At 46.6% G+C, this 16668-nt stretch overlaps 1 protein-coding gene across 2 annotated transcripts in view; it reads left to right on the top strand.

The window, feature by feature from the left end:
- The first annotated feature begins 483 nt into the window (after positions 1-483).
- Positions 484-16668, top strand: part of SCT (secretin) — a 28931-nt gene continuing 12746 nt past the window's right edge. For both annotated transcript variants that reach the window (XM_043516625.1, XM_043516624.1), the window contains exons 1-2: positions 484-601; positions 16371-16475. The gene's annotated coding sequence lies outside the window, so the exon portion shown is untranslated. The remainder of the gene's footprint in view (positions 602-16370; positions 16476-16668) is intronic.

Here is a 16668-nt window from a genome sequence, read left to right as displayed (position 1 = left end):
TTGAAAAGGGGCTGAGCCGTCATTCTGAACTCAAACTGCAGCTTGTCCAATTGGTATGATCTCACAGCTGATAAGTCTAAGGATTGCCAGCTGGGCAAGTATTGCCAATAACTCACAGCTGATAAGTCTAAGGATTGCCAGCTGGTGAGTATTGCCAATACTTAGATGTTCTATTGAAGGGGATCGGTATGAGACAACCTGATAGATGACAAAAAATTACTATAAAAATACGTCAGCCAGACAAGAAAGTGGCTCGCTCATAGAGGAACAGGCCAACATTTTCAAAAGCAACTAATGTTTTTAGGTGTCCAGCATGAGACACTTTGAAGTGTCTGGATTTGCTCAGTGCTTTCTGGAAAAATGAAAGACAGTGGCACTGCAAATCACCACTATGGGGCTGCGCATCATGCGGCTCCATTTTCCACGTGCAGCTAATCTCATTGATTAGATCTCTGAAAGTTCATTTAACCTTGATAAAATCAAAGCCACAAACTAGCAGCATCAGGGCAGTCACAACACAGGAACACCATGGGCTGAGGGCAGGTCTGCACGATCCGCTGTCCTGTGTTCCAGCTGGCTGGAATCGCTGGAGAACTTTAAGGTGATACATTTATGGCAGGGGTGGCCAATCTGTGGCTCCAGAGCCACATGCGGCTCTTCAGAACTTAATATGCGGCTCCTTGTATAGGCACCGACTCCGGGGCTGGAGCTACAGGTGCCAACTTTCTAATGTGCCAGGGGGTGCTTGCTGCTCAACCCCTGGCTCTGCCACAGGCCCTGCCCCCACTCCACCTCTTCCCACCTCCTCCCCGAACCTGCCATGCCCTCGCTCCTCCCCACCCCCAAGCCTCCTGCACGCCACAAAACAGCTAATTGGGAGGTGTGGGGAGGGAGAGCAAGGTGCTGATCGGTGGGGCTGCTGGTGGGTGGGAGGTGCTGGGAGTGGGGGGAGCTGATGTGGGGCTGCTGATATATTACTGTGGCTCTTTGGCAATGTACATTGGTAAATTCTGGCTCCTGCTCAGGCTCAGGTTGGCCACCCCTGATTTAAGGTGTCCCTAGCCTCTGTTTGCCAGAGGCTGGGAATGAGCGACAGGGGATGGATCATTTGATTGATTACCTGTTCTGTTCATTCCTTCTGGGGCACCTGGCACTGGCCACTGTTGGAAGACAGGATACTGGGCTAGATGGACCTTTGGTATGACCCAGTATGGCCATTCTTATGTTCTCATGTACATTGTTACAACTAATGTTCTGGCCTGCAGCTGTGTTTAATTAACATGGCTGGAGACAAAGTCATGCAGAAGATCAGTTTGAGAGATGTCAGGGAGAAACGCTCAGGCTTCAAAGCTGCTTTGTCTGCTGTACTGAGTGCTCTTTGGACTCTCGGGGCCAAGGGAGCCCAAGTGAGAGCAGCTGCTGTGATTCCTCAGTACCCAATAGGGCACATCTTCAGAACTGTGCGAGGGATTTAGCCATGTGACCACCCTTGCCCAACTAACTTTCACTTTTTCAGAACATACCACCAAGATAGCACAGTAAGGTTCTTGCCAGTTACTGGGCGAACCGATTTTAATGGCAACTTGAACCTCAGACTCTTTGGAGCAGGGGTGGCCAGCCTGTGGCTCTGGAGTCACATGTGGCTCTTCAGAAGTTAATATGCGGCTCCTTGTATAGGCACCGACTCCGGGGCTGGAGCTACAGGTGCCAACTTTCCAATGTGCCGGGGGAGCTCACTGCTCAACCCCTGGCTCTGCCACAGGCCCTGTCCCCACTCCACCCCTTCCCACCCCGTCCCCTGAGCCTATGTGCCCTTGCTCCTTCCCCCTCCCCCTGAGAGCCTCCCGCATGCCATGAAACAGCTGATCAGGAGATGCAGAGAGGGAGGGGAAGGCACTGATTGGTGGGGCAGGCAGTGGGCGGGAGGCGCTGGGAGTGGGGGGAGCTGATTCGAGGCTGCTGATGTATTACTGTGGTTCTGGCAATGCACATTGGTAAATTCTGGCTCCTTCTTAGGCTCAGGTTGACCACCCCTGCTTTGGAGAGACACTTTAAAGGTTTTGAGTTCTGCGCAGAGTCCATTCTGAACTCCAGATTTGTGCCTTCGGTGTCAGTATAGATTCATGCACTGTGACTGTCAGCCCAATTCTGATCTTGCATGCATCTGTCTTATGTGGCCATTGGGGCTGATTGATGTTTGCACTAAGGCCTCTTTACACCAGTTAACTCCCCCTTAACACTGCCAGAGTAATGCTGTGTCTATCATCCATGTAGGTTGCTTGGTTTTGGTTTTGGGGTGTGTGTGTTTAAAGCCATGTTTCTTAAGCATAGGTGCTGGAACTGTCATATATTCAGGGTTTGCAGTTTGGTTCAATGGCTCTCAGCACACTCACGATTCAAATTGTTCCAGCACCCCTGTTCTTAAGTGCTTTGCACAGCATTGTTGGAGTCTGTAACACCTTCAGCAGGTGCTGTCACTCAGGCAGTATTATTGGCAACTAACCTTTGTAGATATTACTAAAGGAGATAACTGCTTTGCATCCTGATCCACAGCTTCACACTAACACGAATTGTCTAACAGATGCTGTCACTTCCTCTATAAATAAACCAGCCTGGTGGCTGGGTTTTTTTTAAACAGATAATTGAAAAGCAGTTTTTTGAAACAAGAAAACCTTGAACTCTAACTTTCTTTAGACTGTCAGCTCTTTGCGTTTGTACAGCACCTGGCACAGTGCGGTCGTGATCCACGACTAGGGTGCATGGGTGCTACTAAATACAAATCATAAATAAATAATAGTTGGCAGTTGAGGGAGGAGGAAGACATTGACATGCGGAGCGGGAAAAAGGGTCAGGTTGGGGGACGTCTCCTCGAGGCTGCATGACGGAGAAAGCGCAGGTTGTACCTGCTCATCTCTGGGGGGTCGTGGGAGAGTTTGGCAGCTGGGATTGGTCCTGGCTGCCAAAGAGACGTCTCTCCCTCTGTGGCCAGGACCTCCTGCAACTGCTACATGCAAATGGAATGATGTCTCTGTTGAGCAGTTGGGGGAGGCGCGTGACTGTCAGAGACAGAGTCGTCACTGGAGCCAGACGAAGGATATAGAACTCTCTGCCAGACAAAGTGAGGATGGCCCCTGCCCTCACTGCATTCAGGGAAAATGCAAGACATGGAGGGGAGGGGGGTCTCACATTTGGCTCTAAACAAGATCCTCTAAGCCTTCTTCCTGGTGGCAGGGAAGAAAGAGACAGAACTGTCATCTTTTAAGTAGCAGGAGGTGCTCAGGAGCTAAGGTAATGAGGGCCATATTTTTCTGTCTGTCTTGAGGATTTATACTACCACCCATCACCATGGCATCTGGGCGCCTTCCATGTTAAATCTATTAGCAATAACCAAGTCTCTAGTGGACTCTCCATGGAATCTCTAGCTCTTCTCCCCTTTCACCGTAAAACCCTGCTTGGAGGAGGCTTTTTGTTTTACATTTTTTCCATTAATGCACTTTGAAGGCTGATTTGTTTCAGGTGTGTTGGTTTGGGGTCAGTTGTGGTTTAGGAGTTAAACAGCCCCTTAGCCCGGGCCTGCCAGCTTCAGGTGTCTAATTCTGACATACTCTCAGTCCCTCTAAGCCAACAGCAGCCTGGAAGGAAATACTGATGAGGACTGTGCTTTTGCCACTCTGCTGGCAGCGGTGTGCTATTGACTAGGTGGCCTGGTGGACCATTTCACCAAGCAGCCCAGAGGGGCCTGAAGAAAAGCCTCTGTGCAGGGGCAGAGATTGAGTCTACATCATGCTGCTGCCAGAAAACAATAAGCTGCAGCATTAATTTGCCAGCTGGTTTGCTGCTCATGAAATAGGCGGGGCATCCACAGTGTTGCCAGTTCCAGTGATTTTGTTACAAGTCGCATGACAGTCAGAGGTGGAAGTAAGCCAGTACGCCCCGGTACGGCGTACCGGCAAGAGCTGGTGCACCGTACTGAGGCAGCCCGGCTTCCCCGGGGGCAATTTAAAGGGCCTGGGGCTCCCAGCAGTGGCTGGAGCCCCAGGCCCTTTAAATTGCCTCCAGAGCCCTGCTGCTGGAGCCCTGGGGCAGTGGCTGCAGGGCTCTGGCAGCTATTTAAAGGGCTTGGGGCTCCCCTGCTTCTACCGCCCGGGCCCTTTAAATAGCCACTGGAGTCCCACCGCCGCTACTCCAGGGCTCCGGCGGCTATTTAAAGGACCAGGGCGGTAGAAGCAGGGGAGCCGCGGGCCCTTTAAATAGCCCCTGGAGCCCTGGGGTAGCAGGGCTCCAAGGGCTATTTAAAGGGCGGGACTCCAGCTGTCTCTGCTGCCCCGGTCCTTTAAATAGCCACTGGAGCCCCACCGCTTCCCCAGGGTACCGGTGGCTATTTAAAGGGCCAAGGCAGTAGAAGAGGGGAGCCCTGGGCCCTTTAAATAGCCCCCGGAGCCCCAGGCTGCTGCTGCTACCCTGGTGGGGGGGGCACTTACCTTACAAGGTGGGCTGGGGCTGGCTCTGACCCCCTCAACCCTGCCCCTTCCCCCCCAGGCCCCACCCCTTCCGGGGGCCAGAGCTGGCCCCAGAGTACCGATAAGTCACTCGACTTACTTTCACCCCTGATGACAGTTGGTGTTTTTCTCATCACCCCAGCTCCAATGGTTGTGGAGAATCTCAGCTTTCATTTAAAAGCAAAGTTTCTACCCTGAAAACATGACCCAAGTGCACCCTAAAGACTCAGAACCAGAAGGAAAAGAAAAAGAACCCAACACTCGTTATTTTGTAAAAATCACGATTGTTAATCTGATCTCCTGAATTTTCTAGATCAGACTCTTTAACTGTGAATGCTTGGGTCTGTCAATACTGCTTCTCTCACTACATTCTGACCTTTAATTTGAAGTCAGAGGATGGTATCAGAGTAATTATCAAATACACCCTCTATTTGGGGACTGCATCCTAATCTTGCAGGAAGATGGACTCAATAATCTAATAGGTCTTTTCCATCTCTAGCTGTGATGATCTTTCTGTCATGAAAGAAGCACAGCTGTATATAATAGGACAAGTGGCATGACAGCCAGTTTAATTGGGATTGCACTGGGTGATGCTAGACAGTCACATTTGGGTAACCCTTGTTTATGACAGTGTGTCCCCATTCACAGCTGTCATGTTCATTATGATCTTAGAGGCTCTCACCAAGACTGGGGAACTCATTGCACAAACACATAGAGATAGTCCCTGCCCTAAAGACCATACAATCTAAATAGACAAGACTGAGAAAGGAAGTATTGTTATCCCCATACTACAGACAGGGAACTGAGGCAAAGACACACTACATGGCTAGGCCAAGGTCATCCAGAAGCTTGGGGCAGAGCCAGTTTTCCCCAAGTCCCAATCCAGTGCACTCAGCACAGAGCCATCCTTCCTTTTGGAATAGACTCATAGACTTTAAGGTCAGAAGGGACCATTATGATCGTCTAGTCTGACCTCCTGCACAATGCAGGCCAAGGAATCTCACCCACCCACTCCTGTAAGAAACCCCTAACCTATGTCTGAGCTATTGAAGTCTTCAACTCATGGTTTAAAGGCTTCAAGGAGCAGAGAATCCTCCAGCAAGTGACCAGTGCCCCATGCTGCAGAGGAAGGCAAAAATGCACATTCTCTGCTCTGGGCTCAGCACTCCCAGCAGACGCTATTCCAATGTGAGACCAACTAACTGGGTCAATGTCAAGGTTTGCAAGGGGACTCCTCAGCATGGAATTTCCTCTCAGCCAGAAGCACGCCGTGCCCAATGCACTATATAATTTGGTCATTGCATCCTGCAAAAAAGCTTCTATTGCTCGAGTCAGGACTGGCAGCATGCCCGCTTTTGAGGCTGCAAACCCAGCCTGCTGCCGCACTTGTTCTTTAGTTTCCCTTTCAGAGCCCACTCCTGTTCCCTCCTGCCTCAAGAGAAGCTCAATGAGAGCAGCATCAAGGCCTTTGGGATGCTTCCGCAGATTGTGAGGCACCTCGCTACCACCTGCCCTTAGCATGAGGAGGTCCTGTCTGAGCCTGCTGTGAGTCCGATCCCTGAAACCCCCAGCCTCTGGCAACACAAGCAATGGCTTCCAGGCCTCAATAGGCCTTGTCCTCTCTGCACAGGTTAGCAAGGGGCACCCACCAACCCCCAAGTCCTCCAAACGTCCACCTGGCGTGCCCAGCCCCGGTTCCACTGAGCACTCACAGAGCTCTCAGATTCGCTCCTCCCAAAGGAACAGCACACACCAGCTTACAGGTTTTAACTTGGGATGACCACTCCGCTTAACACACAGCGCTTAGCAATATTTATAGTGAAAATGAGAATAAGTTTATTATGAAAGAACAGAGAGATTCAAATGACAGTAAACAGGAACACTGGAAACAAACAGTTACATATACAACAAAATCATAACACACTTTCTACAGCCTCAACTTAACTCCTGTCTCCTACAGGAGAGCTTACTCCAAGTCCTTTTCCCCATATTCTCAGCTAGGTTGGCTGAGAATCCCCTTTCATAAGATCAAGGCCACCGGCAGCTTGTCGTCACAGACTGAAGGATGCCAGAGTGTCTCTGTGCACCCACAGATACACCAGACTGGACCACTGACCTTCACTTCAAAACAGCCTCCCTCCCCGCGACTTTTTAGCTCTTCCTGATCATTTCCTTTTGAAGTCACTCCAAGCTTTTCAGCAGCATTTGGCTCAGTATGCAGATAGATTTCTATTGTGAGACATACAATACGCTGTGGTCCAGCAGGGAGATAAGTGTTTCCCACCTCCCTTCCGGAGAAGTTTGTCACAGGGTTCATACCTTTGAGTGACCTCCCTTTAACTAACTACTAGGCCTAGAGCACATAACTTTCCAACATATATCCATAACTCCTCACATATTCATCTCGCAGTGAATGTGATGATCGGTGTGACACAGGCTTTCATTACAGACCGTACACAATATCCTTTTGGTGAACCCAGGGGATCCCTATACCCCTATGATTCCTGGGGTCTCTGCTAATTGGCATCAAGATTTCCCTGGGTCACACAGCCTTAAACATCTTGACTGATGGCTGTGCTGCCCTTCACGCCAAGGCCAGGAATGGTACACACAAGCGAGGGCTGGCAGGACTGGCGCCGAGTCCCGATGTGAACCGCAGATGCAGCCTAACACATAAAGCCGCTCTCCTGGATGTACAGTCCTGCACGTGAATCAGGATGGGATATTACCTTCCATTCTGTGTCAGGGTGAGGGCTTTTCAGGGGGCAGGCTATCTTCAGGACTGAACATCCCATTTAAGCCACTGCTCCTCATCTGACAGCCTACCATGAGCATGATCCAACATCCACTGAAGCCAGTGGGGGGTCTTTCTATAGATGTCCATGGGAGCTGAATCAGGCCTCTTGCTGGGGCTACAGTACTTTTTTTTATTAATTAGTCTTGACCCTCTTCTCTCTTTGGCTTCTTTGCTCCATGAATGACATTTCTCTCCCCCTCTTCTAACTCTCCTGGCGTAGCTGCCTAAATATTTAGCTCCTTCCTGCACTCAGTCTCTTCAGTCTTGTCCATGCTAGGTTCTTGTAGCTGGATCCATTTTAATATAGCAGGTTTAATTGACATAGTGATAAAAATCCTGGGAGCTACCGGAGCCATGTCCACACTAGGGCCCGCACTAGTGTTTGCTCAGTAAAATTCCCGAGTGTAGCCATGGCCTGAATGCTCGATCCCCTTATAGCTGGGCTAATGACCTTAGCCTGCCCCCTACACGCTGACACTGCCGGGCAGTGCTGGCCTGGGGGAGGTAGCGGGTAGTGAACTGTCGGCATGCCATTCTTCTGAGGGGACATTAAATAGTCTGTGGTGGAAGATGCTCCCTGTGGAACTTAAAATCCCAAGAATACTAATCATTATCATCAACTCCATCTTTATAGATGGTAAAACTGAGGCACAGAGGCAAAGTCACTTGCTCAAGGTCACACAATGAGCCAGTGTCAGAGCTGCAAATAGAACCCAGCTCTCCAGCCCCCCCAGCCCCATGTCTCTGATCACTAGACAGGCTCCTTCTCTGTTGAGAGCACCCTCTCTTTGCTGTTCATTACAGAAATACAGAGCAATATTTTTCTCTCTGATCAGCCTGACCCACCCTCCCATTCCACTTAACTGCTTCTTCCCCACGCAAACAAGGCTGGTCCTTGGCTCAGCTGTAGGGCCCCATTTCTCTGGCTGAGTGGGAAGCCAGCTTCAGCGCTCCAGACATTTGCAACCATATTAGCTCCCCACCCACGTTAATTGGATTTAAGTAATGAAGATTACGGCAGGTCTCTTCATGCTTTTGGTACATGTGCTCAAACTGTCAGCAATCCAAGCAAGGGCAGGATGCCGGAGGAGACTGTGCAAAGCTATCAGCTGCTCTACAGATGGTAACCTCCCTTGTAGCCAACACAGAAACAACTCACCCTTTATTTAAGGCCTGATGCAAAGCCCACTGAAATCAAGAGGGTTTTTCCATTGACTTCAAGGATCTCTTTATTATTGGCCTGCTGTGGCACTGAGCCACCCAGTGCCACAAAAGCCCATCATCAAATTAATTTTCTTTCTGGGGATGGCACAATAAACATATTGTGTCACCTGCACCTTCACGTCCCCATGCTGCTGTGTGCAATGATTTCACTGTGTCATGATGCTTTGTCCCAACAGCCAGATTAAATACAGGACTCTAATCATCAAACAAGACTGCAGGCTCCATCCAGTCTGGTTGAGAGTTAGGGAGGGCAGCAATTATGACATGTATGACAGTAGCACCTGGAGGCCCCAAATGGAATCAAAGCTTCATCGTGCTAAGTGTTGTACAGACCCACAGCAAGAGACTGTCCCTGACCCAAAGAGCTTGCAGTCCAAGTGGACAGGTATTATAATACTCCATTTACGGATGGGGAAGTGAGAAACAGACTGAGCCTGATTATTCTCTCAATTATGCTGGTTTTACACACGTATAACTCTGTTGACTTAAAAGAAATCACTCCAGTGTAAATGAGAGGGGATTTAGTCACCAAGGCTCACATTTTCAAAAATGCCTAAGTGAGTTAGGCACTGCCTAAGGCTTACTGAAAGTAACAAACTGCTGACCTAAGGTCACCCAGGGCCAGGAATTTAACCCACGGTTGTGTCCTGTAGTCACTCCAAGCCAAAGAGTCTGACAGAGCCGTGCTTCATTCAATGCAATAAAAGACACACAGCACCACTGTGGCTGGCCTGGGTCAGCTGTTGCAGGCTCGCAGGTCTCGGGCTGTGGGGCTAAAATTGCAGTGTACACATTTGAGCTTGGGCTGGAGCCAGACTCTGGGATCCAGTGAGGTGGGAGGGTCTCACAGCCCAGGCTGCAGTCTGAGCCCAAACATCTACACTGTAATTTTTAGACTCACAGCCCAAGCCCCACAAGCCTGAGTCAGATGCCCCGGTGCTGCAGGTTTTTTCTCTCAGTCTAGACATATTGTGAGTTCTCACTGATCAGCATCATGTAAAATGAGCTTCTGCATAACACCAAACTAACGAGATCTTTTTTAGATGAGATTACAAGTTTGGTTGATAAAGGTAACAATGTCGATGTAATACACTGAGACTTCTGAGAGGCATATGACTTGGTACTGCATGACATTTTGATTAAAAAACTAGAACGATATAAAATTAACATGGCACACATTAAATGGATTAAAAACTGGCTAACTGATAAGTCTCAAAATGTAAGTGTAAACAGGTAATCATCATCAAACTGGTAGGTTTCTAGTGGGATCCTGCAGGGATTGGTTCTTGGCCATACACTATTTAACATTTTTAATAATGACCTGGAAGAAAACATAAAATCATCACTAAAGTTTGCAGATGACACAAAAATTGTGGGAGTGGTAAATTGAGTAAATAATGAAGTGAAGAGGACAGGTCACTGACACAGAGTGATCTGGATCTCTTGGTAAACTGGGTGCAAGCAAACAATATGGTTTTAATATGGCTAAATGGAAACGATTATATCTAGGAACAGAGAATGTAGGCCATACTTAGAAGATGGAGGACTCTATTCTGCGAAGCAATGACTCTAAAAATTATTTTGGGGTCATGGTGGATCATCAGCTGAACACAAGCTTCCAATGAGATGCTGTGGCCAAAATGGCCAATGCAATCCTGGGATGCATAAACAGGGGAATCATGAGTGGAAGTAGAAAGGCTATTTTGCCTTTGTATTTGGCACTGGTGTTGCTGCTGCTGGAGTACTGTGTCCATTTATGGTGTCCACAATTCAAGAAGGATGTTGATAAATGGGAGAGGGCGCAGCGAAGAGCCACGAGAATGATTAAAGGATTAGAAAACCTGCCTTTATAGTGATAAACTCAAGGAGCTCAATCTATGTAGCTTATCAAAGAGGAAGTTATGTGATGACTTGATTAAAGTCTATAAGTATCTACATAGGGAATAAAAATTTAATAATGGGCTCTTCAGTCTAGCAGAGAAAGGTATCGCACAATCCAGTGAATGGAAGTTGAAGATAGAATTCTGGCAAAATTCAGACTGGAAATCAGGCATAAATTGTTAACAATGAAAGTAACCATTGGAACAACTTATCAAGGATCATGGTGGAATCTCCTTATCTGCCTATTTTTAAATCTAGATTGAATGTTTGTCTAAAATACATGCCCTAGGAATCATTTTGGGGAAGTTCTCTGGCCTGTGCTATGCAGGAGGTCACACTAGATGATCTCAATGGTCCCTTCTGGCCTGGGAATCTATAAATCTATTAATCACAATGGGTTCCAATGGGCTCTTGCCAGAACCTCTTGAAGGTACAGTTCCCCATATCTCCCCCAGACAAATGTAACAATCAACATTAACATAATACAGAATGCCAAATAGTTATAGTCTGTCTACTAACTAAATTAGTAGTAATGTTCAATAGACTCTGAGGTGCGCTGTGCCATTGCATAGACCTGTTGGGCTCCCCTGAGACATCAGCCCCATTGCTGTACGGCAGCAGTGAGTCCATGAATTCTGGTTGTGCCGTTTCCTGGGGTTAGCCATCTCAACCTGCTGTGGTTGTCATCTGTCTGAGACTTTCTCAGGCAAGATGGCCAACTCAGTGCTGCTTATCTCCCTCCCTTCTGGAATTTGGAGACGGTGTCGTCTATTGCACTACAGTAGGTGCTCGTCTGGGGTGCCAACCCTCATATGATCCTGGGGCTGCCTCATGTGATACCACTGGTGTTTGTAACCATTTCCTGCTATAGATATGCACAAGTGTCATTTTCACCAAGTAAAGGAGGACTTGTGGCACCTTGGAGACTAACACATTTATTTGAGCATAAGCTTTCGTGAGCTACAGCTCACTTTAGCTCACGAAAGCTTATGCTCAAGCTCACGAAAGCTTATACTCAAATAAATGTGTTAGTCTCTAAGGTGCCACAAGTCCTCCTTTTCTTTTTGCGAATACAGACTAACACAGCTGCTACTCTGAAACCTTTCACTAAGTGGTGGCAGCTCCCAGGACATAAAATCATATTGTTGTTGTTTAGCCGTATCCATGTATATGTTTTCAAGTCCCCAGTGCTCTGGCATCAGTTTCTAACAGTGCAGGCATTTTTGTTTTCAGTTTTCTGTTGAACACGTCAGCAGGTGACAACCCATCCTTCACTGGGTCCGTTCGATCATTTAACAGGGCTAAATAGGGGTCAGAATCTGACTCCACTGACTTTTCCAGTAGGTGCTTTGTTATTTTGACACCATTTTTCACCAACCTGTTGATCTGGAAATAATGGGGACTAGAGATTACATATTGAAACCCATACTTCACTTTAAACTCATGCCCACTAAACTGCGGGCCATTGTCAGACATTACTACGTCAGGTATACCATGTCTCGCAGAAACAGATTTGACATGTATAATCACCTGTTTAACTGTAGTATCGTCCAGTGACGCTATCTCAGGGAAGTGAGAATAATACTCTAGGACAAGCACATATTTTTCTTTCCAGCCAATGTAAACAAATTATGTCTACTTTGCTCCATGGTGGGCAATTTTTCCTGTGCCACTAATATGGGCTCTCTTGCTTGATTTGGCCTGTATTTTTGGCATATACGACAAGCCTTGACAGCTTCTTCAGAGTTGCTGTTCATTTGAGGCTAGTATAAAATGTCTTTGGACCTTCTCTTCAATCCCTAAATTACCTTAATCGATCCCTTTAAACATTTTTTTGTAACACCATACTAGTGACTTTAAATAACAATCCATTTAGTACTGAGAGCTCCACCGTAAAGTGATAATAGGGGCCGGGAATATACTTCCCTGGACATGCTGTAATAGCCTCAATTATTTTCTCCAGGGTCTCAGCATGAGATGTAGGCCTAGCAATCACAGTCCACATTTCATCTGAGACCGAACAGGTTTTGTTGAATCAGATTAACATGTACTATACCTAGCTAAAATCAAATTCTTTATCATGTGTCTGCGACCATCAAATCTCCCCCATGTTTGTGTTCAATTTGCATTTGTAGCTGAAAAAATAATCTCTGTATTCTTGGGGGGTGGGGGGGTGGGGCGTATTTGACAGGTCCCTTCTGGCAACGGCAATCAGTGGTTTATGGTCAGTTTCCGCTAGCACCAGCCTCCCATAAAAAAAGACATGAACCTTTTGACCCTATTCTTTGCAAAAGATAAGAAAAGCCCTCCCATGTGAAATCTCCAAGCAAATCATCTTCATCCTTTTCCCAGACAGAGGCTGACTTGGGGCAGACATGAGGCTGGTTGGACCCTGATAAGTGGATTGTAGATATGCATGACAGTCATCAAGAAAGTATAAATTCAGCCCTAGCCACAGATTGCAGATTTTATGCTTCTTAGCATGCACGATGAGTATTTGAAGAGCAGGAATCAATCAGGGGCTATAATTTTCATTTCCTTTTCATTCTTTAAAGTAAATGAGTGGAAGCTTTTCACTGTAATGATGCCTGTACAGTGATTTTGGGTTAGATTATGGTGATTACAGCCAAGAATTAATCAAACTCCATGTGCTTCACTGGGAATCTCCACCCCAAGTTTGAATGCTTACTCAAATGGGGAGAGGAAGATATGGGGCAAGATCTGCAGCTGGGGTAAATCAGCAATGTCCCATTGACTACATCATTTTACATCAGCTAACGATCTGGCCATGGCTTAGATTGGTACATTCTCCCATCTTTAAATCCCTGCTCTGTGGAAGTATAGTCCTGTTAGTGTTCCCTCTGAAGTCAGTGGGAATTATAGCATTGATTACAGTGTGAGCAGGATTGGGTGTTAATTTTGGAGTAGGAAGTCATTTCTTTTCTTGTCAGTAAGCTTTTGATTTTGGGATCTGTTTTATTCATGTATCCATTGCACTTTGCACAAGTCCTTGTGTCTAATGGCATCCTACAGCCATTCAAATAGCCACATGTACTTTTTCTGCTGCATAAATCTTTGTACCACATACTCATGAGAGGAAGGAGGGTCTTTCAGTTACAGCACAGGACTGGTGTTCAGGAGATGTGAGTTTCAATTCCTGCCTCTGCCACATTCCATGTGTCTCCTTTGGCAAGTCACTTAATCTCTCTGTGCATCGGTTCCCCTCTGTAAAATGAGAAAAACAATCCTCCCTTTGTCTTGTCTATTCTGATTATAAACTCTTTGGACAGGGAGAGTGTCTTATTATATGTTCGTATAGCACCTTGCATAATGGGGCCCTGATCTAGTTTGGGGCCTCAAGATGCTACAGAAATCCCACTAATTATTACAGTCTAATGGAGCCAGAGCTCTCACCTCAACTTGGAATGCTGCAAGTTGGGAGTGGCACTTCCATATTAAAAATGAGGGTGGTGGTCACAGGTGGCATTTCAGTTCTCCATGGGTTTGGCACATCTTCTAGGACGCCCTTTGGGGACTAGTCTTACCCAGAGAGGAGGCCATTTCAGAAAAGCTAGGGGATTTCGTGCTATAAAGAAAGCTTCCTACAACAGGGGAACTTTTAAAGGAGAGAAAACCCCTCTATTTAAAGACTTCCTTCGAATCCAGAGATGCTGAAAGAACGCTCTGCATTCTCCAGCTCTCAACAGCCCTTTCATTCTGTGCTGGTGAGAAGGGAAAATGTATTTTTAGTAGGAAGGTAGGTGAGTCCAGTTACTCCAGTTTTCAGAGGCCATCACTCTTCAAGCATCCAAAAGCTCTCTCCTTTTACTCACCCTCTGCTGCCATCATGGGGCCATTTAATTAATCATCATGATGAATCTTTTCCTTATGCCTTTCATCTGAGTGCTTCAAAGGGCTTTGCAAAACACTAATCGAGCTCCATCAAAGGTGGTATGAAATTCAGGACTATTAATGGATCCCTGCAAAAGGAGAAAATTCCTTGGGTCCTTTTTAGCTACCTATGATGTTAAAAGAAGCCTGAAAGCTTTTTTCTTCTTGGTTTGAACATCCATGATTCAGCTCCCGTGCCTAAGAAGGGTGTCTGAGTCAAAATGCCTCTGGGGACTCCTCCTAGGGTGGTGAAATTTACACACCATTCCTTGTTCAAGGCTGTCCCTTATAGTCACATTCTGGCCCTCCGTCAGATTATTTATAACTCTGTTATCTGTTTGTTTTTGTTAACTCTCGTTTAACTCTAATGTATGCCAAACAGTCAGGATAAAAGATCTCTTTGTGAAAATTCAGGTCCCTTCCATCTCTTTAACTGAGAGCTGAGAAAGCTCCAATCCTCTACTCCTCCAAAGAATCCTCCAGAAAAAAACAGGGAAGACAAGACTTAATATTCTTCAAACTTCTATGGTAGAGGACAAGGAGATTCATTTTTTAATGAAAAATACTTTCAAGCTATCTTATATGTCATGAAGATGCAAGGAAAGGGCATAATTCTATTTTCTCTCTCTTTCCAGCCCTTTAAGAACATTGACTGAACCTAGCCTGATCCAAAGGCCACAGATGTCAACGGGAGTCTTTCCACTGACGTCAGTGTATTTTGATTAGGCCCAGCCCATTCCCCACACAATTCTAAGTAGGCCGCCCACTGCTGAGCTGCAGCAAACTCTGCTATTCCAGGAAATGACTCTTCCCTGGTCTGTCCAGGCAACTCCAATCTCAGCAGCATCAGCCTTGTTTTTCTAAAGCCAGGGTTATTCCTACTTAAAACCAGTCAAGGTTTGCCCTAAAATGAGTCAGAGTTTAAGACCAGAAGAGACCACCAGGTCATCTAGTCCGACCTCCCCTGTGTATCACAGGTCGCCGACACCAGCCAGCAGCTGCACACTAAACCCAGCAACTGAAATTAGTCCAAAGTATTACAGCCCATAGGAGATTAGACTACAATGTGATAAAGGCAGAGAATAGGAAGGATCAAGGTGCACCAGTGCCCAAGGCCCCTACAGTGGCAGGGCAATGAGCAAATGAGATATACCCAGACAATGCTGACAAGTGAGCCACCCACATGGTGCAGAGAAGGATGAAAAAAACCTCACAGTCATTGCCAAGCTGATCTGGAGGCTCCTTCCCAGCCCCACCTATGGCCGTCAGTTAGATCCTGCACATGTGAGCAGGGACCAGCCAGCCCAGCACCTCAGTGCCACCCCAGAGCCCCAGCCATCCCCATCCAATATCCCACTTCCAGCTGTGGCCATCCCTGATGCTTCAGAGGAAGGACATAAAAATCCCTCACAGAAAACATTTGGGGGGTAAGGAGGGGGGAGAATCTCTTCCTGATCCCTGCTGGTGGCCAGTTGAAACTTTGAAGCATGAGCTTTAGGAATCCCATCCTGGCCCCCCACTGTCACAAGCAACTCCATCAGACAACTGCACTCATAAATTTTTCAAGCTCTCAGTTAGGTTGTTTGCCTCCACAACTCCTACTGGTAGGGTATTCCAGAACCTCACCCACTGTGCAGATACTGAATCTCGACAATTACTGCATGCATATTATTGTAATATACATCCAAATATCAAGAGCGTTCCTTGTATGGATACACACACACACACACACACACACTCTCTCTCTCAGCTATTTGAAAACAAAACCCTAACAAAAACGGGGGAAATATATTAAAATCCCATCAAGCAGATAGTTAAAGTTAGGGGAGAGGTCATGCTGGTGGCATTCAAAACCAATTAGTCATTACAAATATCATCAGTATCAGTCCAGGGATGTTTGTCTGACAAATTAGTTTTATTACATCCCCGAAACAGGAACCAACATACATTGGCAAAATGGTCAGTCAAATGGCTGTACCTACCTGCTTGGGTTTACAGTGCAATTAAAAATGCATTTCAGCCAGGATATCAATGCCATTAATAAATGTTACTCTCATTTCCATCTTTACTTAAGTTAGTGTACCTGATAAGGGCTGAATATTTATAGGGGGTGCAAGCAAGGATGGATTAGTGGCACATTGTGGGTGTGAGAGAGTGAAGAAGCCCTGCGTGAACATAGCACAGTAAGTACTGAAAATCTATGTTGACATTTGTTAATGGTGCTGAATGGGAGATGAATTAGACAGAGGGGCACATTTCTATTGAATCTCAGTGTTTTCTCTTTCTTTGCAATGTAGAATATGGTTATCCAGTGGCCCTAGCTCATGACTTTTATTCCCCCTGGTTATAGTAAGAGAATAATGGGTCAGCTGTTAA

The sequence above is a fragment of the Dermochelys coriacea genome, chromosome 6 (genome assembly GCF_009764565.3).
Source record: "Dermochelys coriacea isolate rDerCor1 chromosome 6, rDerCor1.pri.v4, whole genome shotgun sequence".
NCBI lineage: Eukaryota > Metazoa > Chordata > Testudines > Dermochelyidae > Dermochelys > Dermochelys coriacea.
Note: the sequence above shows the minus strand (reverse complement) of the source record. Positions and strands in the feature narration are given on the sequence as shown.